This window comes from Eretmochelys imbricata, chromosome 10 (assembly GCF_965152235.1).
Source record: "Eretmochelys imbricata isolate rEreImb1 chromosome 10, rEreImb1.hap1, whole genome shotgun sequence".
NCBI classification, from domain to species: Eukaryota; Metazoa; Chordata; order Testudines; family Cheloniidae; genus Eretmochelys; species Eretmochelys imbricata.
This window is the reverse complement of record NC_135581.1, coordinates 63,793,199-63,820,144: the sequence shown is the minus strand read 5'-3', so window position 1 is coordinate 63,820,144 and position 26,946 is coordinate 63,793,199.

The window sequence follows — 26,946 nt, the reverse complement described above, 5'->3', positions numbered from 1 at the left end:
AATCAAGTCACTCCTTAATCTTCTCTTTGTTAAGCTAAACAAACTGAGCAATTTGGGTATGTCCACACTGCAATTAGACACCCACGGCTAAATGTAACCTTGCAGGATCCTAGAGTCCAGGTTCCAGCCCAAGTGTCTACTCTGCAATTAAACAGCACCTTAGCCTGAGTCCTACAAGCCCATGGGCCAGCCATGAATTTTCAAGTGCTGTCACTATAGAGCCTGTCACTATAAAGACATGTTTTCTAATCTTTCAGTTATTTTTGTGGGTCTTCTCGGAACCTTCTCCAATTTATCAACACCCTTCTTGAATTGTTAATACCAGAATTGGACTCACTATTCAAGCATTGGTCAGACCAGTGCCAAATGAAGTAAAATAACCACTCTACTCCTGCTTGAAATTCCCCTGTTTATGCATCCAAGGATCACATGAGCTCCCAGTATGAAGCTATGGCCAAGAGGGCTAATGTTCAGCTGATAAGCTACCATGACACTCAAATCTTTTTCAGAGTCACTGCTTCCCAGCATAGAGTCCCCCATCCTGTAAGTACAGCCTACATTTTTTGTACCTAGATATATACATTTAGCCAAATTAAAACACATATTGTTTCCTTGCACCCAGCTTACCAAGTGATCTATATCAGGGGTTCTCAAACTTTTTCTTTCTGATGCCCCGCCAACATGTCATAAAAACTCCATAGGCCATCTGTGCCACAAGCGGGTGGCGAGACTCAGGGTCCCAGGCTTCAGCCCTGGACGATGGTGCTTCATTTTTCTGCCCTGGGCCCTGTGAGTCTAATACCAGCCCTGCTTGGTGGACCCCCTGAAACTGCTGATCTAGATTGCTTTGTATCAGTGGCCTATCCTCTATTTATTTACCACTGCTTCCATTTTTGTCATCTGCAAATTTAATCAGTGATAATTTTATGTTTTCTTCCAGGTCACAGATAATGTTAAATACTGTAGGGCCAAGAACCAATTCCTGAGGGACCCCTTTAGAAACACACCCACTCAATGATGATTCCCCATTTACAATTACATTTTGTTAGCCAGCTTTCAATTCATACACTATATGCCATGTTAATTTTATATCATTCTAGGGTTTTTTAAATCAAAACTTTGTGTGGTACAAAGTCAGATGCAGTACTGCAGTCTATTAACATCAACACTATTATCCTTTACCAACCAAACTTTTAACCTCATAAAAATGCTATCAAGTTAGTTTGACAGGCTCTTTTTTCCATAAATTCATGTTGGCTGGCATTAATTATATTACCTTCCTTTAATTCTTTATTAATCTAGTCCCATATCAGACGCTCCATTATCTTGCCTGGGATTGATGTCAGATTGAAAGGCCTATAATTACTTGGGTCCTACCATTTACCCTTTTTAAATATTGGCACAGTAGCTTTCTTCCAGTCTTCTGGAACCTCCCCAGTATTCCAAGGCTTATTAAAAATCAGCATTAATTGTCCAGTGTGTTCTTCAGCCTGGTCTTTTTAAACTCTTGGATGTAATTATCCAGACCTGCTGATTTAAAGGTGACTCATTTTAGTAACTGCTGTTTAACATCCTTTTGATATACTAGTGGAATGGAAAGAGTGTTATCATATGATGTCACTGCATCATCTGTTTCTCCCCCCCAAACATAACAGAAGTATGTATTAAATACTTCTGCCTTTTCTGCATCATTATTGATAATTCTACCATTTTCATTTAGTAATGGACCAATACCATTGTTAGGATTCTTTTTTGTTGCTAATATGCTTTATTTTTATTTAAACTCCTTATTGTCCTTAACTTTGCTGGCTATAGATTTCTCTTTATGTCTCTGGAGAAAACCTGGATTTGGGCTGGAAATGGCCCAACTTGATTATCATACACATTGTAAGGAGAGTGATCACTTTACATAAGCTATTACCAGCAGGAGAGTGGGGTGGGGGGAGAGAAAACCTTTTGTAGTGGTAAACACCCATTTTTTCATGCTTTGTGTGTATAAAGAGATCTTCTATATTTTCCACAGTATGCATCCGATGAAGTGAGCTGTAGCTCATGAAAGCTTATGCTCAAATAAATTGGTTAGTCTCTAAGGTGCCACAAGTACTCCTTTTCTTTTTGCGAATACAGACTAACACAGCTGTTACTCTGAAACATATAAATTTTCTACAATTCCTAGCTTCTGATTTACATTCTTTAATATTAACTTTCAATTTATTCCATATATGTAATATCTGCCTTCACTTTCCCCTAAACCAAGTAATCTTTTAACTAATATTTCTTTTTTTCCCCTCTTCTTTTCTTCAGTTGTGGCTTTTAAGCATCCAGTATTCTTAAACCATTTATCATTCACACTTTTCTGATTAAATTCTTCCTCCCAGCTCATTTGGTCATAATTCTTTTCAGCTTTGTGAAACTTGGCCTTTTAAAGCACCAAGTATCTATATTTCTGGTCTGGACTTTATTCTGTTTGCACATTATAAATGTGACTAAGTCATGATCACTTGTACCTAAGATACCATTAATTTTTTGTTTGATGATCAGTTCCACTTTATCTGTCAAGACAAAGTCTAATATAGAATCCCCCCATGTTGGATGCAACACTTTTTGAATTAGGAAATTGTTATCCATAATATTTAGAAATTCCAAGGATGTTTTAGTACCGGCAGCATGAAACTTCCAGAACATATTATTCAAATTGAAGTCCCCCACCATCAGGCAGCTTTCCTCCCTCCCCACCTGCATGTCGTAGATAGCTATATATGCATCTATACATAGATAGACCTACAATTCGTGCAGTAAGGCAGTTGTCTTGACATTTAGAGAGTGAGCTGATTTCATCAGCCTCAAAACTACAACACATGTGAATCAATTCTAAGTTGAAGCAGCTGTGGGTTTTTTTATTGGTTTGTTTTTAAATTCATATTCTACCAGGGACTAATGAGCTTGGTCGTTTCTGAAGTCAAAGCAAGAAATGCTAGGTATAAATTATGCCCATTTAAATTTAAAGGTGCAAATGGGCAAGGTAACATTTATTTGTTCTACAAGTATGCAGCAGAGCAGAGCACAGACCCGATATAGGAATGCCATGCTCTCCTGCGTGGAGTCACTCCAAGCAAAGGAGCTAGAACCCTGCATTAAGATTAAGGGCTATTACAGCTCAGTCTTGCTTGCATCTGGTTGAGTTAGCTCTGGCCCTCATAAAATGGGAATGAAAGTATCTTGCTGGGCCACAGGTAACTAGGAACAATTAATCTTTGAAAGGAAGCTGAGGATTCTTTTGTTACTTTGAGTTACTAGTTAAATCAGCCCCTCCCGGAACAATCAGCCCTCCAGGAACAATTCCTCAGGGTCTGTTTCTGGAGATTGGATAGACTGAACCATGAGAGAACAGTGCCAAAATTAATTTTGAGCATGGTGGTCTTTTCCTGTGATAGGGTGGGATTTTGAGATTAGCTCCTGTGGCTACGAATCATTATTATAAAAGAGATTTTTTGGAAACTCAAATGTAGACAGAGCGACATTAATTATGTCTACTGCTATGTAGTACTTCATCTCCTACAATATGCATCCTTGTTCTTTTCTAAAATAGCAACGATTTCTGGGATCTAAACATAATTTTAATGATGCTGCACAGTCCCAGTATTTGCATACACTGTCACAGAGGCAGCCCATTCTAATTATTTTCTCAATCAATCATTCTCCATGAATGAAGCACTCCAGGCAACACTAAAACTAATCTTAAATCACTAGAAACAATATAAATTCAAAAAACAGATCTCATTAGACAGCCATTTTTAAAACTAATTTCCCAATAGTTCCATTTCCTACTAAATTTCAAATTGTGCTTACCTTAAGAAACAAGAGTATCAGGATTTTATATGAAGCATTAAATAAATGTTGCACTTTAGGAATTTTTATTAATATGTCTTCCAAATAAGATTATGCCAGTCTCCAAGCTATCAATGTTTGCTGTGGTGAGAACAGGGTTAACAGGCTAGGTTAAAAGTGCCCGGTAAATAGAAGAAATGGCAGAAGAATAGATGGATCTGAAAAATGTCAAGAGACAGCCAACATAAAACCATTTATGTTTGGTGGTCACTGCTTCAAGTAACAGCTAAACCTCAGACTCTTGTGCTTTCCACTCCAAGTGTTCATTTATAGACTGAGGTTAGACCATTTCTGAGTCCAAATGCTGCAAACCCAGAGGGAGGAAATTACTATTTGAATAGATACTGTAACTTGGTAGAAGCTAAAACTACAACCTTTCAGACCTCTGAAGTGTGAGTTTATTAGAAAATAAGATCCTAGTCATCCCAAGGAAGTACATTTTCAAACCATTAATGTTATTTCAGTGATAAACCACTGACCACAGGAGACAATAAAGACTCATCTTCCCTGCCATTAGATAAATAATCAGCGGACAACATTAGGGGTGTTTGTTTTGAGCCTGGTCTCATAGTTAACTCCCTACAAAGTAGTAAATTGTTAGAAAATATTTCTTTTTCTCATCTTGAGTTTTACATTACAAAATTCACCAGGAATTAAAAAAAACACAAAGAAATTATATTATTAAAAACAGATGGAAAGAAAGCTTGTCTGAATTATATTCTATTTAAATTGTAGCACACACTCTAACCAAAATAAAAATTTGGTTGGGTACGTCTAAATGTCAGCGGATATTCCTGGAAAACAGAGATGGGAAAAGCCCATGATAAGTTGGGATGGAAGTCTGGCTTTAGCCTGACACTGCTGGAAAATAATTTTGATGAGAAATAGAGATGAGAGGTAATGTGGACTAGCGGACAAGGAATTGAACTGGGACTTAGGAGAACTACTTTCTATCACTAACTCTACCACTGGGCCTACTATGTGACCTTAGGCAAGTAAGTTTGCCTCTGCTTTCTGCCCCCTCTTTATCTCCCATTTTGGTGTTGTCTGTTTAGTTTTTGAGCTCTTCAGGATGAAGACAGTATCTTACTGTATTTGTACAATGCCTAGCACAAGGGGCCCACATTTCAGGTGGGGCCTTTAATAAAAATGGTAATAACTTATCAGTTTACATGCTTTATAGGATTTGAGCAGAAATAATTAGAAGAATACTAACTGAAATGATCTCCTAGTGCAGGGATTGGCAACCTTTGGCATGTGGCCTGCTAGGGAATTCCACTGGCGGGCCAGGACAGTTTGTTTACCTGCAGCGTCCGCAGGTTTGGCGGATCGCAGCTCCTACCAGCTGCGGTTCATCGTTCCAGGCTAATGGGGGCTGCGGGAAGTGGTGGCCAGCACATCCCTCAGGCCACGCCACTTCCCGCAGCCCCCCATTGGCCTGGAACGGCGAACCGAGGCCAGTGGGAGCTGTGATCAGCTGAACCTGTGGACGCTGCAGGTAAGCAAACCGTCCTGGGCTGCCAGCGGATTTCCCTGACGGGCCGCGTGCCAAAGGTTGCCGAGCCCTGTCCTAGTGTAATATCCTCAGTTGCACTGCATCAATTTACAGCAGCTGAGAACTGACCCTTAACAGAGATTAGGATATTGGAATTTTTATTCTAGTCTAGTGACGCAGTTATGCCTGCAAATTAAATTAAACTGCACAAGAAAGATCTTTGATTCTCAATGGGAGAGGAATCTGGAATCCAGAGTTCTTGGTGCAAGATGGAGTTCTGCAACAAAGAAATACCAAAGAACTACTTTACATGTTGTGAAGAAAGAAACTGATTTTAACACAGATATAAAAAAAATGAGTGCAATTACAAATTAAATAGAATAAACAAACAAACAAATAAATAAATGAAGATGCAGTCTTTGCACTTGGAGCAGTAACAAAGCATGTCATTGTGTGTGTGTGTCTTCTTAATATGGCAACAGGGACAGAGAAAAAAAATGGTATTTTTAAAAAGAGAGGTGTAACTTTAACAATTGCCAGGGGGCGACACAAGAAACTTTTGTTACCTGACATTTTTAAAACTTTGACTAGGCTTCAGTTAATGGGTGTCACTTTAATTTAAAGTAAACCAGGTAGCTACATGATGAAAAATGTAATGAAAACTACCTGGCTAGCACATACAGAATAGTCCAACCTGAAATACATGTGATTAGCATCTGTCACTATTTAGAAAACTGCATGCAATTCAGATAACTATTGCAAAGGACTCTTGGAGAGGTCAGTCAGGTAACATGATTGTTACAAACTGTTCCTCAGTTTAATGGACTTTGTTCAGCAGAGGAAGTTCCAGGCATTTGGTTTTCATAAAGCTGCAAAGATATGTATTTCCAAAAGTTAGAAAAAACAGTAATTCAATTGCTTAGTGTTCCTACTAACCAGTAATTTCAATTACTCCGAGAAAATTACAGTTCAGTGGTCACCATGAACAGGTCAGCATTTATCAACAGATACCACATAGTAACCACAGTTATTCCCTGTGGTTAGAACAGGGAAAAGCTGTGATATCTCATTTACCCGTTTGTGATAGCTCTGGGCAAACCTTGAGTTTTTAATGAGAACTGCTGCATCATGCATTATTTCAGATTTTAAAAAATGTTGTCCATTACCCCACAGATAACCACACAAAAGGAAAACTGCTGCCAAATGCACCAAGTAAACAAACTGTAAAAAAAGTCAAGAATTTTTGCAGCTAATTTCTTTGGGTTACAGTCATTTTCGGTGTAACTTGTAACAATAGCAGGTGAAAAATATTCAGTCTGAAATGTCATTTGGCAGTGTCCTCCTCAAATTAAAAACTTTCAGGGCTTTAAAATGTTTTAACCTTCTGAATTCTATTCTTAAAATGGACTCTAGACAACAGGAAAAAGGAGAGGATTCATTTTCTGCTCTAAGGGAACAGCTTAATTTTGCAAGTCTCAAAATGAAAAGAGAAACTGTAAGTTCCTTAGAAGTTGCCGTGGTCCTTACCACATTAAAAAAAAGTTGCATTTGAAAAAGATAGATGAAAAAACCCTTTCCTCCTTGATCAGACAAAGAAAGAACTTACAGTTTCTAGACAAAGACATGTACAGAGAGCTGGGCATTATTCACATGCAGATTTGACTGCACTGACAACCACAAGAATATCTCCCTGTATGTCCAGAATTCTGAAACCCTGTTATGGTTCAGTTATAGTCACCATTGTCTTAGGACTTTACTCAACAAGTAGATCACCTCCATTTTTAATCACTGATCCGCTCTGGCTCAACATAATTTTGGGTTAGGATCCAGAAGTTTGGAGAATCTGGAATCCTTTCATAAATACAAGTGGAAGAGACATAACCCCCTCTAATATCCATGCTTGCCACTTAGCTTGAACATAAAACACATGGTTTTAAAATGTGCTGCATGAGTCATCAGGAAACGATTATACGAATACACAGAGGAAAAATAGGAAATGATTCTCTTGGTTACAAACCTAGTTGATCAATTGTAAATGGTAACACACATTTCTTGCATTGCCTTTCAAACTTTCTGTTTGCATTTCCATGGGATGCTGCTACAGCTATGTATAGCTGGTAGGAGCAAGACACAATACGGTACGACATTGTTTTAAATTGGTACACTGACCCATAAAATAGAGGAAACACATCTCTTTGGCCTAGAGCTGAGCTCAGCTGTGAGTAAAAGCAACCCAAACAGAGCTACCTCACATCATCAGGACACATCTCCCGTAAGCCAAAGATGTTCAGAATCTCGGTCTCTTGGATTTTTCCACCATGAACCCATATTCTACTCATTTTTGTTTACTATTCAAAGTTAGTCATCAAGGCAAGTATTCAACACACATTTACAGCTAGGGTAATCCAGTGTGCTCAGTGGAGATACACCAAAGAGGAATTTGACAAAATGGGTGGGATTTCAAAAGCACCTAAGTGATGTAACTGCACGTGTCCTACTGTTCTCGTAAGTCATTAACCACTTTTGAAGATCCCACCCAGGAATGACTGTAGCATGATATAATTACAACAAACACCACTTCCAAAGGAGACAATCTTTAGTCAAATTATCAGCCTCTGAGAACGTGAAGATTTTATACATTTTAACTGAAGTACATACACATTTCAGAAGATTCAATAAGTCATCTGAACTTCCATGTAGGTATTTCCTATGTCTTACTCAACTGTTGCTAAATGTGTAGCCAATGGCTTGACTACAGTTGCAGTTCAATATTAAAAATGTCCAAGAGAAAAAATAACCAAGCTTAGCCAATTTATTGTCTAAAGACAAAGCAGTACAGATAAGAAAGAGTTAATAAGTTACCAATCCTTCTGGAAAGTGAGATCTGGCAGCGTGTTCAGTTCACCTTACACCCCCCTCAAAACTACCTCCATTTATACCAGACCTTTATACAAGTCAGAGGGCTTGCTGTACATCATCCAAGATCCAATCCCCAAGTTCCTTAACTTGTTCTTGGGTACCTTACTTTATTCTCATGTTTTGGACATGACATTCCAGGTTCCAGCACTCCCCAGCTTGTACCAGGGCAGTACATTCATGCCTCTTTACTTTGACAGGTTTCCTATCTGCCTATGCCAAATGCTGATTAGTACTGTTACAAGGTATTGTGGGATACATCCCCCCTTAGCATAAGGAAGAGTAAACATAATACAATTTAGCATGACTATCCAACACTTAGATTTAATATAATATATACCATATTAATACTGTGTGTTTATTACCTGTTAATGGGTGGGAGGGTGCATTTATGTCTGTGTGTGTAAGTAACCCATATGTATGGCTAATCCAACTTTTCATAGGCTGAATGAAAGGACATCCTATGGAACCACTGCTTCTCTCCTAACACACTCCCTTCCCTATTTTCACCTGCTTTTGTTTCCCTGTCTGGCTAAATGGAGAAATGCATCTGATTCTAAATCTTTTTCTAAATAGCAGCACTTAAACCTTACACCATCACTATTTATACTGCTGGAGTCAATGGGAGTTTGTCAGTTTGTCCCTACGGCTTTATAACTTGACTGTAAACTGTGTCCCAGGCTGAAACTTGGCATGCAAGACCTTCATGAAAATAAGTGCCTTTGATTATTCTGGAAAACAAACGAAAAGGCAAACTAGTCTTTCTGGTTGGCAGTCCTGAAACAAACTCTTTCAAGAAAAATTTTCCATTTCTTTTTTTAGCTAATAAACCTATAGCACGAACAGCACTCCACTAATGCAAATATATACTACACTGGCTCCAAAGGGGACATTCCCACCAATCAGGACTGGGCTTTTAATCTGTAGCGTGCCTGAGTTTACTCAGGTAGTCCTTATGCACATGAAGCAGTAGAGCTACTCTCATGAGGAAAGATTTCAAGGATCACATTTTAGGCCTGGACGAGCTGTGTTTGAAGGAGAACTTGAGGTAGGGTAGGAGGGGGGCAAAGATGGCTTTATGCCTCAAAGTTGCTCTAAGATTCTGCTGCCTATGGCCCCAGTGGGCCATTCCGATAACTGGGAATAGCCAGACATGCCCACTACACCGAAGGTGGGCGTGTGAGGGAGTGGGCCGTGAAGGTATGTAAAATAGAACCAGTCACTTCAAAGGAATTCTAAGCAGGTTGGTTAAATTAGTTGCATAGCCCCTTTGTACTGTGTAGCAGCATGAAGGGGATGTAATAGTCGCAAGACATTGACCCACTATCTGTCTCTAAGTGTTTTGACATGATAAACCAGAATAAGTCTTCAATAACCTTATTTGTCAACTTCCATGCACATACTACAGCATGGTCTGTTGTTCTTTTATGCCAGTGGTTTTCAACCTGTGGTCCACAGCCCCCTGGAAGTCTGCAGACTATGTCTAAGATTTCCAAAGGGATCAGCACTTCCATTTCTTCAAAAAAAATTGAAAACCACTGTTTTATGCTAATGCTAAGAGAGGAAATTCTCCTACATACACAGCTGCATTTAAGGAATGTTAATCCTCTGACAAAGTCACAAAAGCAAATAAACTGTATGTCAAGGTACAAAACCTTGAGATATAGACACTGACTTGTTTATGAAGTCAAGTTGTTTTCATTTTTGTACAGCAGTCTGTGTGGCAGCCCAGATTTTGCCTTAATAAAGATATGTTCCTTTTTTGCTTCACTCTCTATACGACCCTGAAGACTCATGGAGAATTAGTTTTAGAACGGTTTGCTTTAAATTAACATTTGAATTTCTGAGCTTCCTGCTGGCACCCATCCTCCTGCTGAAAAGTGACATTGTGGGTGACATCAAAAGAATTGAGTGCAATATTAAAGGTAATCAGCCTCTTTCTATCCTGCTTTAACATGACTGCTCTGGAGCCCAATCTTGCAATCATTTTCCACTGAGTTTAGTACTAAATACCCTGAATAGTTCCACTGAAATCAATAGAACTATTTAGGGTAGTAAGCACTATTCACTCTTAGGTATTTGCAAGATTGGGCCTTTAGGAAACAATTCAGCAAGCTCTCTCTATGCAAGAGCATGGTTCAGTCCTATTGATTTTAGTGAGAGTTAAGCGCATGCTTCAAGTTAAACATGTGGTTAAATTCTTTCCTGATTAGGGGTGTATTTAAACACAAGCCTGGGTACTTTGCCAAACTGAGGCCTTAGTAAACAGACATGCCCATTTGTGGCTGTCCCGGTATGGAGGAGCTGGTTATAGCAGGACAAGGATGGAAGGGGACCTTTGCCCCACTCTCTTTGCATTGGAGGCCTGATTCTCATCTTAGAGTTCAGTAAAGCAGGGGTAAGTTCTCAGATGTCAGTGAAACACAGGAAGTGCTGGACCAGACTTCTGTATTCTGTCTTTGACAACAGCCAGTACCAGGTAACTCTGAGGACGGTGAAAAAACTCTGAAGTAGTCACGCTGGAATGGCATGCTCACAGGGGAAGATTCCCATGGCTCCTTCAGATTCTGCAGAATCTCAAACTGCTGTGAGGAAGTTAGGAGTCAGGTCCTCTGAGCACAAAGGCAAGGGGGGACAATTGGTCCCTGGTGGCACATACCACTACGGCTCCTGGCTCTTGTGCACCTGCCAGTACACACTGCACTATTTCCGAACATCCCCCCTACAAAACACCCCACAAAAAATTATAGGCCTGATTCGCTTTTCACTTGTAAATCAGGAGTAATTCTACAGAAGCCAATGGAGTTACACGTATCTAAAACTGGTAGGATAGGAGAACTGGGTCATATGCTCAGATTAGAGTTTCGGGCCAAAGGGACCTCTTAGACCATCTAGTCTGACCTTTCCATGTATCTCACGCCTTTCCATTACAGTCCCCCAATCTGTAGTGGCCTACATTCCTTGTTCTTAGATGTATAATTTTGCATTTGGCTGTATCAAGACGTTTCGTTTTAGAAGATCATCATCTAAGATTTTGAGCAACTCTAATGATGTTTTACTACTGGCTCCATGAGACCCCCTGCATGTGTCTCCAACACTGAAGTTTTCCCAGCACTGCAATTCCCCCCCACACATTACAGACAGGTGCTTAAAGAGTAGTTCACCCTATTTTGTAGTTTCATCTGGTGGTCTGTAAGGGTGCGTCTACACAGTTAGTGGCAGTGAGTCTCAAATCCTAGGTCCACAGACTCGGGCTCACATGATGGCACTAAAAACAGCTGTGTCGATAGCAGGGCTTAGGCTGGAGCTCAGGCTTTGAAGCCCACCTGCTCCCTAAGCTTCAGACACCAAATGACTACGCAGCTATTTTTAACACCGTAGGGTGGGCCTTCCAAGCCCAAGTCTGGTGGCCTGGGCTCTGAGACTCACTTTGTGGGCTGCTGTTTGCTGTGTAGACACATCCTAACAGACCCCACCACAGCTCTCTCCTTGGCTTTGTTAGTTAACACACTGATCCACAGGCAATTGAGATCCTGCAGTTCGCAGTAATCAATAACTCAGAACTAAGTATTGGCATCTTTAATGTAGAATGCCCCACATTTCTTTTACCATCTCAGTGTGCCTCCTGAACAGGTTATAACCCGTTATATTAATATTCCAATCACATGAATCATCCCACCAGGTTTCAGTAATGCCAATTATATCAAATGTCTTATCAGTGAGAATTTCCAATTCTTCTTGCTTATTACCTACACTCCTAGCATTGGCATAAGCAACTGAAAATTTTCCTTTCTTCACATTCTTTGCCCTGTCAGTTCAATTTGTTCATGACACACCAACATTGACTCATATTTGCCTTCTTAGCATCCTTCCTTTGCATTGCTAATTTAACATTCTGGCTACTCCAGCTAATCTCCTAATGAAAATGTAGCCCTCTGAGATGCAGGCCATCCTGTTTCTACAGTCCTCCCCTGCCACCTTACTGAAATGTAGCCCAGCAATTCACAAAACCAGAGCCTTCAACCTTACTCCAGGTGCACAGCCAAAAGTTCACCTATATTTTCTGCCTTTTGCCTTCTCTCAATCATTGGACGATAGAATCGCCAAAAAGATCACTTGGACTGTCATCTTCTTCAGCTCCCTTCCAAGATCCCTGAAGCCTTCTATAATCAGTGTAATTCCACATGATGCCTGGTCATTGGTTACAATGTATATCATCACCAGCAAAGAGCTGCCATATGATTTCATGATCCTGCAGTTACATCTCATATCTTTTTTACTGGGAGACACTGTCCTGTTGTCTGTGTGTCCTTTTCTGAATTCTCTGTCAATCTTCTTAATACTGAGTTGCCAGTGACTATTGCCTTTTTTTCCCTAGAATGGAAGAACCTATCCTGGTAGCTCCTTGTTTCATGCTGCAAGGATGAGATATGTCCAATGGTGCTTTCTGTTCCATTTCTTCAATAATGGGTTCCCTGGTAGTTGACCCACTGAGTATCAGATAATGGATTTGTTACTTTTAACCATGTTGATTGCCTCCTGATTTTTCTCTTTGGGTCACAAATTGTCAGTCACCTTCTTCAGTTTCTACTCTCTCCAGTTCCCTTAGCATTGATCCTTCCTTGTGGTGACTGTGGCAATGACTGCAGTATCTGGTTATCCAAGAAGTCTTCATTTTCTTGGATATTGTGTAGCATAGAAATGTGCATATCCAGGCCATGCATCTTCTCTTCTATGATGGACACCAGCTTGCACTTCATGCACCAGAAATCTCTTCAGTCCTTCAGCAGAAAGGAAAACATAGATCATCCAAGGCAATTCACAGCAGTCTCTCTCTCATTGTCAATATCCACTATGTGATGTAGGGCCATCCATCCATCCATCTGCACAAGCTGGCAACTGACAAGAATGACCCTCATTTGTGTGACTTCATTGAAACTCACTGATGGATGGATGGAATCACACTCCCTTTCCAAACACCTTCTGAAACTCCTGTTTGCTCAGAAACTGATTTATTCCAAGTCTCATTGCTTATTATCCCTCCAGGGAAGGATGAATCCCTCAGACCTAAAACACTGGGTCTGATCAAAGACTTAAGAGTTCCAGCTCCAGGATCTTCGCGGAGACATGGGAAAAAAATCCCAGATCTTTCCCCTGTTTTATTTAGGTGCCCCAAACTCCAGATGTACAGCAACAAATAGACCAAATACACAACTCACCAGGTCCCTTCACTTCCAAGCACAGGATCTGCAGTTACCACCACCACCTAGCCACTGCTCATTTCCCCACTTCCTTGTCCTAAGCACTTCTCTGGCACTAATGGCCATATTGCATTAATGTTTATACACTCTGTGCTTCCACAGTAACGATTCTCCTCAGGTTGCTGTTAAATCAGAGTTACAGAAGCCTGGAAGCTGATTAACGAGGTCTGCTATTGGACACCCATTCTCCTGGCATCCAGCATTTCAGAGAGTTAATAATAAAATAAAATAATAATGTCACTTAGTAGTTATATAGCGCTTTCCATCTTCACAGTGCATTGCAAATGATAGCTAATTGATTACATAGCCTGAGCAGAAGTCTCAGAAATACCAATTTTAATTAACTTTATTTTTAAATATAATTCACAGTTTGTACACAAAAATAAATGATTTGCACCAGCCAACTGAACAAAACAGGAGGCTGCATAGAGCAAAATGGCCCCAGCTTTACTTACTCGCAAGCTTCCTGAATTGTACAAGATGAATACAGCCCTATAGCATTAAATTGCACCATATCATAGTGTGGTACATGGGTTTCATTTGTTTGACACAAAAATAGTATTTAAAGTTTTGCTGAACATTTTTAAAAAGGCCTTTTCAAAACCCTGCTATTGAATCATGGTCATTTCTCAGAGATGCTGAGCAGCCTACACCCCTAGCGACTTTTGCTGGGTCAGGGATGTGAGACCTCCAAGAAACACATGCTGCAGAAAGCAAGACTGGTGAACCGGTCAGTAATAATACCTATTTCTTATATAGTGCTTTTGATCAGCTGATCTCAAAGCATTTTCCAAAGGAGGTCAGGATCATTAACCCCATCTGTAAAATGGGAAAACTGAGGCAGAGAGGCAATTCAACTTGGCCTAGTTCACCCAGAAGGCCAGTAGAAGAGCTGGGAATAGAACCCAGGTCTTCAGTCCCAGTCCAGTGCACTATCTCATAGGGAGCACCGCCTCCCTATTATAATAATTCTTAGCTCTTATCTATATTGCACCCTTCTCCTGAGTCAGCACTGATGTTCTGAGCATTTGAGGTAACTAAAGATCCCATGGCACTTTGCAATGAACTTAAGGCATTCACCCTGGTGTCCTGGCCACATTCCACCTCAGGTCACTGACTTAACTTCCCCAAATTAGTTTATGAACTAAACAAGGTATTCTTCTTCCTCTGCCTAAACTCTTGCATATTGCTATTCAGCACTGTTAAAAAGTAGCTGTTTCACCCCTGAGGTATCTGCATTACACTGTGATCCCAGAGTATAGCAGTGTAAGTGTTTGAAGCCTTTAAGGATAAAAGATGCTATATAAATTATACATTAATATGGCACTCTCTTAAAAAGTGAGAGCAATCCCATAATCTCAATGGCCCTTGCTTTTCTAAAGCCAAATTCCTCTGTGTCATGCAGAAGAGAGCAAGTCTGCAATAAGAGCTGCCATAGGACAGAGCAGAGTGGATAGTTGGTTATGCATGATCTCCCCCGCCCAATACACACAGTCCACTAGCCATTTCTCTTCCTTTAGATAAATCATCAGGCAGCCCATCAGCCACTTGGAGAAAGGGGGTGTGGCTGCAGGGAAGCAAGGAAAGAGAGCAAAGCACAGTGCATTTTTGGAAGGCAAACATAAAGTGAAAAGGAAGGAAAGTTAGTGCTGCTTGAAGTAGAATTGATTCCACTGTGTGCTCAGTGACCACACCCCACAAGGTCGTATCAGAAATGTTATAGGGAGCCGGCATCCAACAGCAGCATGGCTACTGGCTCAGCTGTACTCTGCAGCTCGTGGACAGTGCCACAAAGGAGCACTGAAGAAGAATCCATGTGCATGGCTACTGCAGCTGGGCACCTGTAGTTTGTGTCGTAGAAAAAGAAAAAATCAGTAACTTGACATCTGCAAATCTCCTTCCTCTGCTGCTGCTTTTTGGGTCACATTCCTTGCATCTACATACCACCACCTGCATAGGTTTCCAAAGGCCAGGTGCAGAAGGGAAGCACAAAGGCCACTGATAACACAGGTGATCATCTTCAGCTATGGAGCACACAGCACAGCTCAGGGAAAAGTAGGGGCTGTGAAAGTGTCTTTAACCTATGTTGGGGCGTCCCTGATCCTGCTGTGTGCTTGTCTGTTCCCCTGGGGTAAGTTAATGCAGCTCTCATTTACTTTTGCTGCCATTGGCTCCAGGGGGCTGATATGGCAATTGGAGGTGGGTGGGGTACAGGGAAACCATGGCTAAACCCACTTTCCTTCTGCCATGTCTCTACATACTGGCAGCAGGTCATTCTCTGCAGTGGTGTGGTCAGCTAGGTGACCAACATGATGGCAGTGTAGTATAGAAGTGACCACAGCAGAGGATCAGAGTCGAAGTATCTTATAAATGACTTGTTTTAGCTTAATATTTCACCTCTGACCTACTCAAGCTGCCCTATCAGCTGGAATGCTAAATGGACATGGCACAAGTGACTAATGAAAATTTATTCATTTGAATCTAATGAAAAAAAATCACTCACTTTAAGAAAAGTGACTATTTGTACCATTACCTATAGAAACGTCCATGTCAACAGTTAATATAATTTCTGTTGAAGGTAATGGTGTACTTTATAGTATTTCTCATAGGCAGAAAGTAAAATGCCAACCCACTGTATACACTTCTCTAGAATAAAGTCCTGCACACATTCCTCTTGAGGTTTACAGTGTATACATAGAGAGTCATACATGGTAATAGAGAAAATGTGCCTGAATTTTCCTATATAGATTCCTGTAGAGACATTTAAATCCTACTAAATTGCCCCTTGCACATGAAGCCTTCTTTGTAAATCTTAAGCAAATTCCACAGCCGATCTTCTGCATAATGAACTGGCCAATCATGCTGAGGAGGTGACTTTAACCTTGCCTGAGCTTGCAGCAGTGGCTGAAAACATTTCAGACTTTAGAAACGCCATAAAAGCCTTCATCAAAAAAAATTATTTTTTGATAATCTCCAGGAACCTCTTAGCTATTTCTTACATTGAAAACCAGAAAACAACCAACTGAGATCAGACATGATCAAATCACTTTAAAATCAACCTCATATTTAGCTCCTTACAAAAATAACTAGGTTTTTTGGTACTCTGTCTCCCGCCCCCTTTTATTTGAATTCTACCATGTTGAGGAACTATATAATACCAAATGTAATCCCAGGGTTGCCCCATCCTCTTCCTCAGACAGACTGCCAGACATATGAAAACTAGGGCCTGGTCTACACTGGGGGGGGGGGGGGGGAGGGTCGATCTAAGATATGCAACTTCAGCTACGAGAATAGCGTAGCTGAAGTTGACGTATCTTAGATCGACTTAAAATCACTTACTTCGCATCCTCGCGGTGCGGGATCGACGGCCGCCGCTCCCCCGTCGACTCCGCTGCCACCTCTTGCCGTGGTGGAGTTCCAGAGTAGACAGCAGAACGGTCGGGGATCGATTTATCGTGTCTACATTAGACATGATAAATCGATCCCCGATAGATCGATCACTACCCGCCGATCCAGCGGGTAGTGTAGATGTGGCCTAAGTGTCTGATTTTTAGTTTTTCATGGGGCTTAATGGAATAGAAGAGCTGAAGTGTATTTTTGTTCTTTATTTTTGGTGAGAGGCTTTTCAAACAGGACAAGTTCCATTGTATAAACAAGAACAGATTATCCTGGTAGGACATTCATTCTTGATGTTTGAAGCAGAGGGCTCAACACCTCATCTGAAGAATCTAAACTGAAACAAAGTAACTACGCTCTGATTGGCTTCAGTGGAAGTTGTTTGCAGGTTTCAGAGCTATCACTGGAGCTGCTTGTTAGAGTTTGATGGTTTGGCTGGGGTGCACTTTATTAAAATTGGCTTTCTATAAACTGTTCCTATTATTAGTTAAAGCACCATCTGGATAAGCAGTAGACAGAGTTCCAGTTGGAATTCATTGCTGAGAGGTTTGATGATGCATCCACATTAACAAGGCTGGATTGTCTTATACACCCACAGGATGTGCAATAGAGAGACAGGTGCGCATCTGCATCTGCAGTAGGGTGACCAGATAGCAAGTGTGAAAAATCAGGACAGGGGATGGGGGGCAATAGGACTATATATGTCAAAAACCCAAATATTGGGACTGTCCCTATAAAATCGGGACATCTGGTCACCCTAATCTGCAGCATATCACAGACAGACAATGTGAAGTCTAGAAAGTAATAAAATTTGTTCAGGATCTTATCTTTGGATAAATGGTATGAAAACGACTATTTGACACTGCATCAAACAGGCTTCCATTCTTTGGCCCCTTCTCCATTACGAAGAGACAAGAGCACAAAGGTGGCATTTAGCCAATGGTAGCATTTACTTGCAAAATGAGGCTGGCTACTGGCAGTGGAAATAAACTCTTCAGGTGGAGCAGATCTTGTTTAGGAGATGAGCTTTGGTATCATTCTGGTGAAGGGGTGGAGTGCAAGAGGTCCTAAGTTTGTACAGTCATCATGGAGAAAATCCCAAGGTTTATTTAGAGGGTGTACTTCCTCTCAGGACTCCTCCCAACTCTCTCCTTTCTTTCTCTCTCTCTCTCTTTTTCTCTTTCGGCTCCCTCCCTTCCAACTCATTTGACTCTGAATCAGCTCCCTTTGTCCTTCCTTTTCATCTGACACAATGTACTAGCAAGTGCATGCTAGGTTTCTTCTCTACACAAGATTCTGACCAATTGATTTCCCCCCCATGGATTAGCAGACATTTGTTCAAGCTAGCTGTAGGCTTTATTCTACAGATAGGTGAACAGCTCCTGTGCAAATGCAGCTAGTTGTACAAGCTGTTGAAATTTCATTTGTTTTTATAAATAAAGCTGCATACAATTATTGATAGCACTAATTATTGTAATTATAGTTAATACCTTATAAATTAATATTTCTTTTTCGCTTACCCTGCAAAATTGGCTCTAAATAGAGGGATAGTGGAGGGTGAGAGAGCATGTAATCAACGTCATTTTGATGTTATTTATTAAGTCTGGAGGCCAGTAAGTGAAATTTTATTTCACTTTTTGCTGGCTTACACCTTGCTGCAATTTAATAAACAGGCCTTTTGTACTCTCAATGTCTCTGATTTTGTGGTGACATAATTCAAAATCTTTTAGTCCTATTCACTTCAAATTTTGGAGAAGAATTCTGACCTGTTCCAAGATCTAAACCTACCAGTTTAGAAGCCAGTGGGACGTTCTGAGTGGACTTTAAAAGGTGGGGTCCCAAAATAATCAATCTTATAATGAAGACTCTGGTGCAGTGTGGAGCTCCACGATCCCAGGGAAGAAAACATGGTGAAAGTACTGGGTCTTCCCCACCAGACAAACTACTTGTCGTTCATCAGCCAGGTAGTCCTACTGTTACAGACCACAGGAAGTTTGTCTGCTGCAGAAGTCAGGAAAGCACTAGTGCTTCCGCTCTGCCTTTCCCTGCTCCTCATCTTCCCCACCTACCCACTTCTGTCCCTTTTAGTCCCCCCCAGCCTAAAGCTCAATCCATCTCCCTTCAGCTCTAACGGCTTGCAGAGTACCCACTAGCTCTCTCTCCCTTGTATAAACTGGACCTTTGTCTCACAGTGAGGGTATTAGGCAGGGTAACAGTGACTCAGTGAGAGAGCATTGAATATTACTGCATTGTGCATTCACTGCTCATCAATCATTCTCTCCCCCGTGTGTGTCACTCTCGGCAGCAGCATGAGCAGCAGCTGCAAAGAGAAGGGTGACAGGAGGGTTGTAATGATCAGCTTCTAAGCTTGAATATGCCATACCAAATATCAGACCTGGACAGTTTGTTAATAATCCATAGACAATTTCTCACTTGTAAACCACCACATATTTTCAAAACAATCAACAAACTGAGACACACACGCACAAAAACAGAATAGGCTTATACATTTTGTGTATGGAAATACTGTTCAACTACTCTATAGTCGCCATTTCAAGAAAAGAGGCCTAACTGGTGGGAGTGGAGGAGGGTAAGTTTGCTATTTGCTTTCCAGTTGGTGGTTCACCCAGGATTCAGCCAAGTTCAATATTCTACCACAGGTTCCATCAGTGCTGTAGCCATGTTTAAACACAAAGGACTAGATGACTCGGGGAATTGGTAATGGGATTTGGAGTCTTTCACCTCCTGGCCAGTGGGTCAGCTCCAACTCTAGTTCATAGTGGCTGAAAGTCATTAGCATTGGAGGACTGCTCAGTGGTCTGTATAAAATGGGTTTGCTGTTTTCAGACTGGTTCCTAGTGGAAGACAGACCAGACAGGAAGAACCACTGGTGCCCTCGTTGACACTTTTCAGCAGAAAAGCAAAGGATTAAATGAGTAAGGAATCTGAATTAGTTTTTCACCCAAAAGGGTTGCCTTTCAGTCAGTCTGGCAGATAAGCTCTACTGCTGCCTGCTCTGGACCCTCCTGGGAGGATCCAGAATTTCAGCCGCCAGGTCTATCAATTCCACAACTTTAAAGAAGGCTAAATTTATTTCAGATAGGAAAAAATGTTAACCCCAAACCAGCTTCCCTTAAACAAGCTGATCAGCTCAAATTTTTCAGTCAGACTGATTTTATCCAGAGAAGAAAAAACAGAACTTTCTCAAGAGGCCAGAATATCCTCAAGTCAGTGCAAGAGGCTGCATACAACATACAGCCCTGGATATAGCACCTGCAGCTATGCCAAAGCATGCATGGCTTGTGCATGACGTCACCACCAAAACTGCTACTCAAGGCAGGATCAATAGCCTATTATTGTTAAATCATCTACTGTGCCTTACAGAGAAACAGCAGATCAATTTTTAAAAAGCCATTAGTCAATCATAACATTTATGAAATCTCCTATTTAGGTATTTCTCAAAGCATATCAATTTATCCTGTTTTGATAGCCAGTAAACTCTTCTTTGTGAGCATTTCTCATCTCTCTAATCTTGATCCAGTGAAACCCCAAACCACATGTTTTGTAACAGGTTTTTAATTGAAACCTGGTTCTCAAAAAGGTAGCTAAGTATTTTTTAAGCTTTTCAGCAAACCTGATCCCAGTTTGGAGAAGGAATAGGCTTGAACTAAAACCAGAGCGTGTCTTCTAACGCCCAGCACCCGACTAAAGAATTCTGGGGCCCTGTACAGTACAGTAATTGCCCTCTTCCACCACACACACATTCCTTAAAGCACTCCCATCCCATACATTTTTCCAAGACCACACAGTGAGTCAAGAGCAGACTTGAAGTCTGGAGTTCTTGTCTCAGTCTCATGAAAAACAACTGGACCATGCTGCCTGGTAAAGAGAGAAGCATGCAATACTTTAGAATTAGCATAAGACTAAACCCCTCATCAGTGTCCTCCAGAGACATTCAGATTAATCTATGTACCATATCACACCAAGAGATGAGAATGAGCAAAAGCAGTATATGCATAAGAATTCAGGGATGCACTCATGTGGGTTCACCTCCCACCCCAGGCAGGGGTTGGGGGTTGGGTAACCAGAGAGTACCTCTGGTTGCTGTCGCTGCCACCTTTGCCACTGCTTGCTCATGTCTCTGCCTCTAGCTGTGATGTTGTGTTTTGAGGTTCCACTGCTTAGCCCAATTCCTAGTGATTTCACTGGGTAGGGGAGGAACCTCCCTGCTGCATTGTCTTTCACTGCAACTCTGTCCCCATACCAGACCTAAGGTTCAGCCCTCAACAGCAGCTTATCACTGATGTCAGCTCAAGTGATCACTGAGCTGAAACAAGGACTCAATTGAGTCTGATCACATCTGTCTTTAAACACTGCAGGGGTAGGATTAAACAATACCAAAACAGTCTTTAAACAGAATCCACACCAGCAGGTAGAAAGACCTGTCCCCACCCTTTCTCTGGCACTTGGATTTGGTATCACTACTCCACATTTAGAGAATGAGATTAAAGGTAGGATGACCATCCTCCCCCACAACTAAGGCACATTAACTACCGTTCTGCTGCACTCTACTCAGATAATAAGGTAACAACATTTCATTACCCCTAAATCCAAGACTAAAGTGAATTTTAACCCAAAATAACCAAAATTGATCCTTTTGGCAATGCAAGTCTGTCTGCTCATCACCTAAGCAAAGCAGCTGTGTCTATGCAAATACAGTCTGCTCCTGAGCATTTTTCTCCCAGTTCATCAATAGATAGCAGGGGAGTGCTCATTTAGACATCATGCTAGGCTCTCTGGCCTTTACACCACCTAGGGGTTCATAGGGAAACCCAGGCCCACCCTCTCCACTGGGTTCCAATCCAGGGCCATGCGGAAGGCAACTAAGATCTGCACCCAATGCTGTGGTACTGCTCCTGTTTCTCTGGACCACCTCGTACCTGTTCCCCTTCGCCAACCAGAAAAATAAAGACATAAAAGAATTGAAATCAATGGCAACTCTCAGCCCTTCTGAGAGTCATGAGTCTCTTTTCTCTGTGGGTTTGGTGAACACACGACAGCTAGAGATCTAGGGCAGTTGGACCACCCACAGTGCTGTCTCCCAGGAGCCAAGAGTGTTGGTCTGTTCACCTGCACCCTCTTTCCTCCTACTGAGCTGTTCTGTTCTCCTTTTGAGCTTCTTCTCCAGGCCATACATGCTTTGCAGGTGAGGCAGAGTGGGGCTGCCTGGGCCCAAAGTAGCTCCCTAACCCCTTCCTTTCTGATGCAGGTTTTGTAAACCCCACTACTGTCCAGTACAAAAGAAGGTCCAGATCCTGTGATGTAACACAGTGTTTGCTAACAGGCAGAGCCCTATTCATGTCAGTGGGACCTCTCCTGGCAGTAACAGCTTTCCCCAGTAGCGTTTGCAGATTTAGGTCCAGAGGTGATGATTTTGGTCTCTGCCTTATCTTATAATCTTGGTTTCCCAAAGGGAAGGAATGTAAAACAAAGAGGATCATGCTGCAGGGGTCCTTTCTGGACTACAATTTTATGAACACATTGTGAATAATGGAACTCAGAGACAAATATGGAAATTTAAGAAGCAGGCCTCATATTTAGCCTAATGCCCGTTTACGTCTACTTTAAGATGCTATACACTTCCACAGCAATTTAAAGGGGGCCTTAGGATAAATAAGAATCAAGCCCAAAATAGTTAGCTAATGAAAATTCAAAGGAAGTCAACTTGATCTTACTAATAAGTTAGCAAAGACTTTTGGAGATGAATCCAGTGTTCATTAAACAAGCAATCCACCCACCAATGTTAATTTTGCTTGTGCAAAAAGTATGAGATTAAGCCTTTAGTGAGTTTCTTAAATAATCATTAACAGGAAGAAAAAGTTATGAGCCAGATCCTCAGCTAGTGTCAACTGGCATAACTCAGGTCAATGGACCCTTGATGATTTACACTAGCAGATGACCTGACCATACACAGTGGTTTGAGCATTGGCCTGCTAAACCCAGGGTTGTGAGTTCAATCCTTGAGGGGGCCATTTAGGGATCTGGAGCAAAAATTGGGGATTGGTCCTGCTTCAAGCAGGGGGTTGGACTAGATGACCTCCTGAGGTCCCTTCCAACCCTAACCTGCTATGAATCTATGTTATACAATAAACACATATGTTATAATCTGATCAATTCATGTTTATATTTTATAAAGCATAAGTTACTTTATAACAAATGTATGTATAGATACCAGTTTGAATCAAATTTAATGTCCTAAGACAAGCCCCTTTTCTGTTCCAATCAAGACAAATGTAGTTCACAGTAATTACTGTACACACGTTTTTTTTGCCATTCGGAACTTACAAAATAAACTGCAAAATGCTAATCCAAGCCTTAAAACACTTACAACAGAATTAGGCCTGGGGCTGTGACCTATATTATTTCTTCCTATCCTGCCTTATTCAGTTAAATGTGATCTATTGTTTTCTTTTCCCATGCAAAACGTTCAGACAAGCCTTCAAGCAGAATTACTGCTTCTATTAAAATATGTACTGTCTCCTAACTCTTCCCTTTCTCTAGTCTTAATATGAAACAATTGAGAGTTATATCAGTACATTAGAAAAGAATTATCAGAATTCTCAGGGATCCTGATAAATGCAACTAGCTTTTCTCTCTGGATACTACAGTGGGTACTAGTCTTTCCTGAACAATTGTGTAATTTAAGTTCCATAGCACACATGTTGTTTCTCAGAATGATCAATAAATTATAGGTGAAGAAAAATATCCCTTTCAATGAAGATTGAATTCTAAGTAAACTTTCATGTACAAATAAGAAATATGAAGGGACTCAGAACCCCACCCTCCAGGTTAACAATAGATCTTTAAAATCCCATTTACTGCACCTACTATGCTTTACACAGATTATCAGAACACTGAGCCACTATCTGTCTGGGGCCTCACAATTGTTAGACCTATGGAGGAGATATCCATCCATGTGCTCTCAGAGAACTTCCCTCTTCCATGATATGACAACTCCCTTGCTGCACCTGCATGTTAGCAACTTTTTCTACAGTAAATTACTACCACAAATTAATAATTTTCTCACCAGAGTTACCCTATACCTTTTACCATTAAGTTTTGCTTCTTGACCCAGAGCTCCATGCTTCACAGAGTGGCTGCTCGCTTGGTCCACCCACTTTCCAGCTTGCCTCCTTTAATCCACAGAGCTCCAAACTCTAAATCCTGAAGCAGAGCCACTGCTCCCCTTCTTATATTCATCTCATTCCATCTCTTCCAATCTTTGTTCCACTCTGGCAACAGAACTGAAGAGTCACATCAAACCCAAGTTTTTACAACATTCCCAGGACTATTGCCTCTAGGAAATGCCAGAAGCAAGGAGAGAAAACCTTATGAAAGCATTGTTCATTTAAACCTAGGTTTGTACGGGCACACAACTCCACCAGAGAACTTCTATGGACTGGAGGAAGGCTTTATCCTGTTAAGCCTTGGAATAAGACCCAAAGAGGTTTGTGGTGTGCATTGGACAGAAGTGTACAATCAGGGAAATTTCACACTGTTTTTCAGCCCAAGTTGTGGGAAGTGGCATTAACATTTCTTATTTTGAAAACTGGCCTAAAATTAAAATGTTAGCCTTTGTGCCAGGTCCCATTAATATTAATAATTTATATAGTATCTGTATAGATATGTGCACTTGTGGTTGTAGAATAAACGCATTGTATGTCTATGGAAATGTCAGCATCAGAGAGAAAAATTGCCCTGCCCAACTTCAGTCTCAAATGAATTTAGCAAGAGAATTTTCTGTGGTGAGAGAGTGTGAGAGTCTGCGTTATTAAATTTTATGCTTTCCTGGGGATTCTGTCATCATGGCACAATATCACTGTTTATTTTGTGCTCTCCTCAGAGAAAACAAGCAGATATTTAAAATTTGGTAGAATTTGTGCTTTAGGGAACTTGGTTATTTGGTACAGACATGATTTTTCTCCCTGCTTCTTGACTCTCCTGTGTACAGTACCTTTTCTGATAAGGGAACTCAGTGACTGGAATGAGCATCAAATTGCCAGGCTAAAGTACAACAGCAGCAAAATCCCAGTTTTAAAAATCTGATTGAAGAGCGTGTGGCTTTATCTGCATACTTGTGTGCATGGAATAGGAAGCGTTGTCTAACTGCAGCAGTACTATTGAGTCAGTATGACTGTGACCAGATACTGACAGTCATATTTCTAATGCATCCCATTTCCAAAGGTGTTAACACAACAGGCTCAACTGCAATTGTCAACCTGCAAGGCGTGCATCTTTGGGTGTCTGTGACCAGTGGCTGATTAAAGTGATTCAAAACAGCTCTTTCTAAACAGCCATATTGTCAAGTTACCAGAAGTGCACAGCAAGATAGGAGACAGGGTTAACCTCACAAGAGGTCTGCATGCCTTGGCTTGACTGCCTCATCACCTCTCTCAAAGCTTAGGAGAAACTAGCTATTTCAGGCATATCCTGCAGAGCTCCTGCCTTAGGCTGAGGCTGCAGCACTATCACAGTGATTCTCTCTGAGAAGCAGCTGCTCACTTCCCCTCCTTTTTACTCTAGGCTGGGTTTTTTTATGGCCTAGTGTTCTCTTGATCTTAGCCTCTGGCCTTAGAAGAATAGGCCTGTCATCCTGGTTTGCAGATAGAGATTTTGTAAGGGCACACTCACCCATAGCTTCTCTTAAGGACCCAGGGCATTCTCCCTGGAGATATCATCTCTCTAACCCTAAAAGCCTCCTTTGATTTAACTCCTTGCAGTCAGTCAGAATAATATCAAGCAGATAAACTGAGATATGTATAATATTCACATAAAACAACAGTTATCTCCCCCATTCTCCACACTATGGCCATGTACAAATGCTTGGAAAACTCGGCCAAATGCAAATGAGTCCAAGACATAGATTTTAGTCACAGAGTTTCACTTATATTAAGTTCACTGGTATTCATATCACACAAACCACCCATTGCTGGTGGTCCCAAGAATAGAACCCCAGAGTTACAAACTGACCAGTTAACCACACACCTCATCTGGAACCAGAAGTACACAATCAGGCAGCAGCAGAGACCTCCCCTCCCCCCCCCCAAAAAAAAAAGTAAACACAGCACGGTACTGTTAAACAAAATAAATAAAATATTACTAAAAAAAATAAATATAGGGAAAGCAGCATTTTTCTTCTACATAGTGAAGTTGCAAAGCTGTATTAACTCAATGTTCAGTTTTAAATTTTTGAAAGAACAATATTTTGTTCAGAGTTACGAACATTTCAGAGTTAGAAACAAACCTTCATTCCTGAGGTGTTTGTAACTCTGAGGTTCTACTGTAAGTGACAGAACCAAATTTCAACTTTATTATTAGTTCACTGCTGATTTCTCCTGTTTCCAGATAGGGAGATGTTAGCTAGGGCCCTTTCTCGGCAAGGCACTTAAGTACCTATATAACATGGAGCTGCCACATGGAGGGACCTCAAGAGGTCATCTAGTCCAGACCCCTGCACTCATGGCAGGACTAAGTATTATCACTCTAGACCATCCCTGACAGGTGTTTGTCCAACCTGCTCTTAAAAATCCCCAATGATGGAGATTCCACAATCACCCTAGGCAATTTATTCCAATTCTTAACCACTCTGACAGTTAGGAAGTTTTTCCTAATGTCCAACCTAAACTGCCCTTGCTACAATTTAAGCCCATTGCTTTTTGTATGTGTGTATATATCTACTTACTATTTGTTCCATTCTATGCATCCGATGAAGTGGGCTGTAGCCCATGAAAGCTTACGCTCTAATAAATTTGTTAGTCTCTAAGGTGCCACAAGTACTCCTGTTCTTTTTGTGGATACAGACTAACACGGCTGCTACTCTGAAACCTTTATAAGTGTACTCTCTTTATCTAAATCACTGATTTAGATCTAAACCATTATCTAAATAATTGATAAAGATATTGAATAGAACCGAACCCAGAATCGATCCCT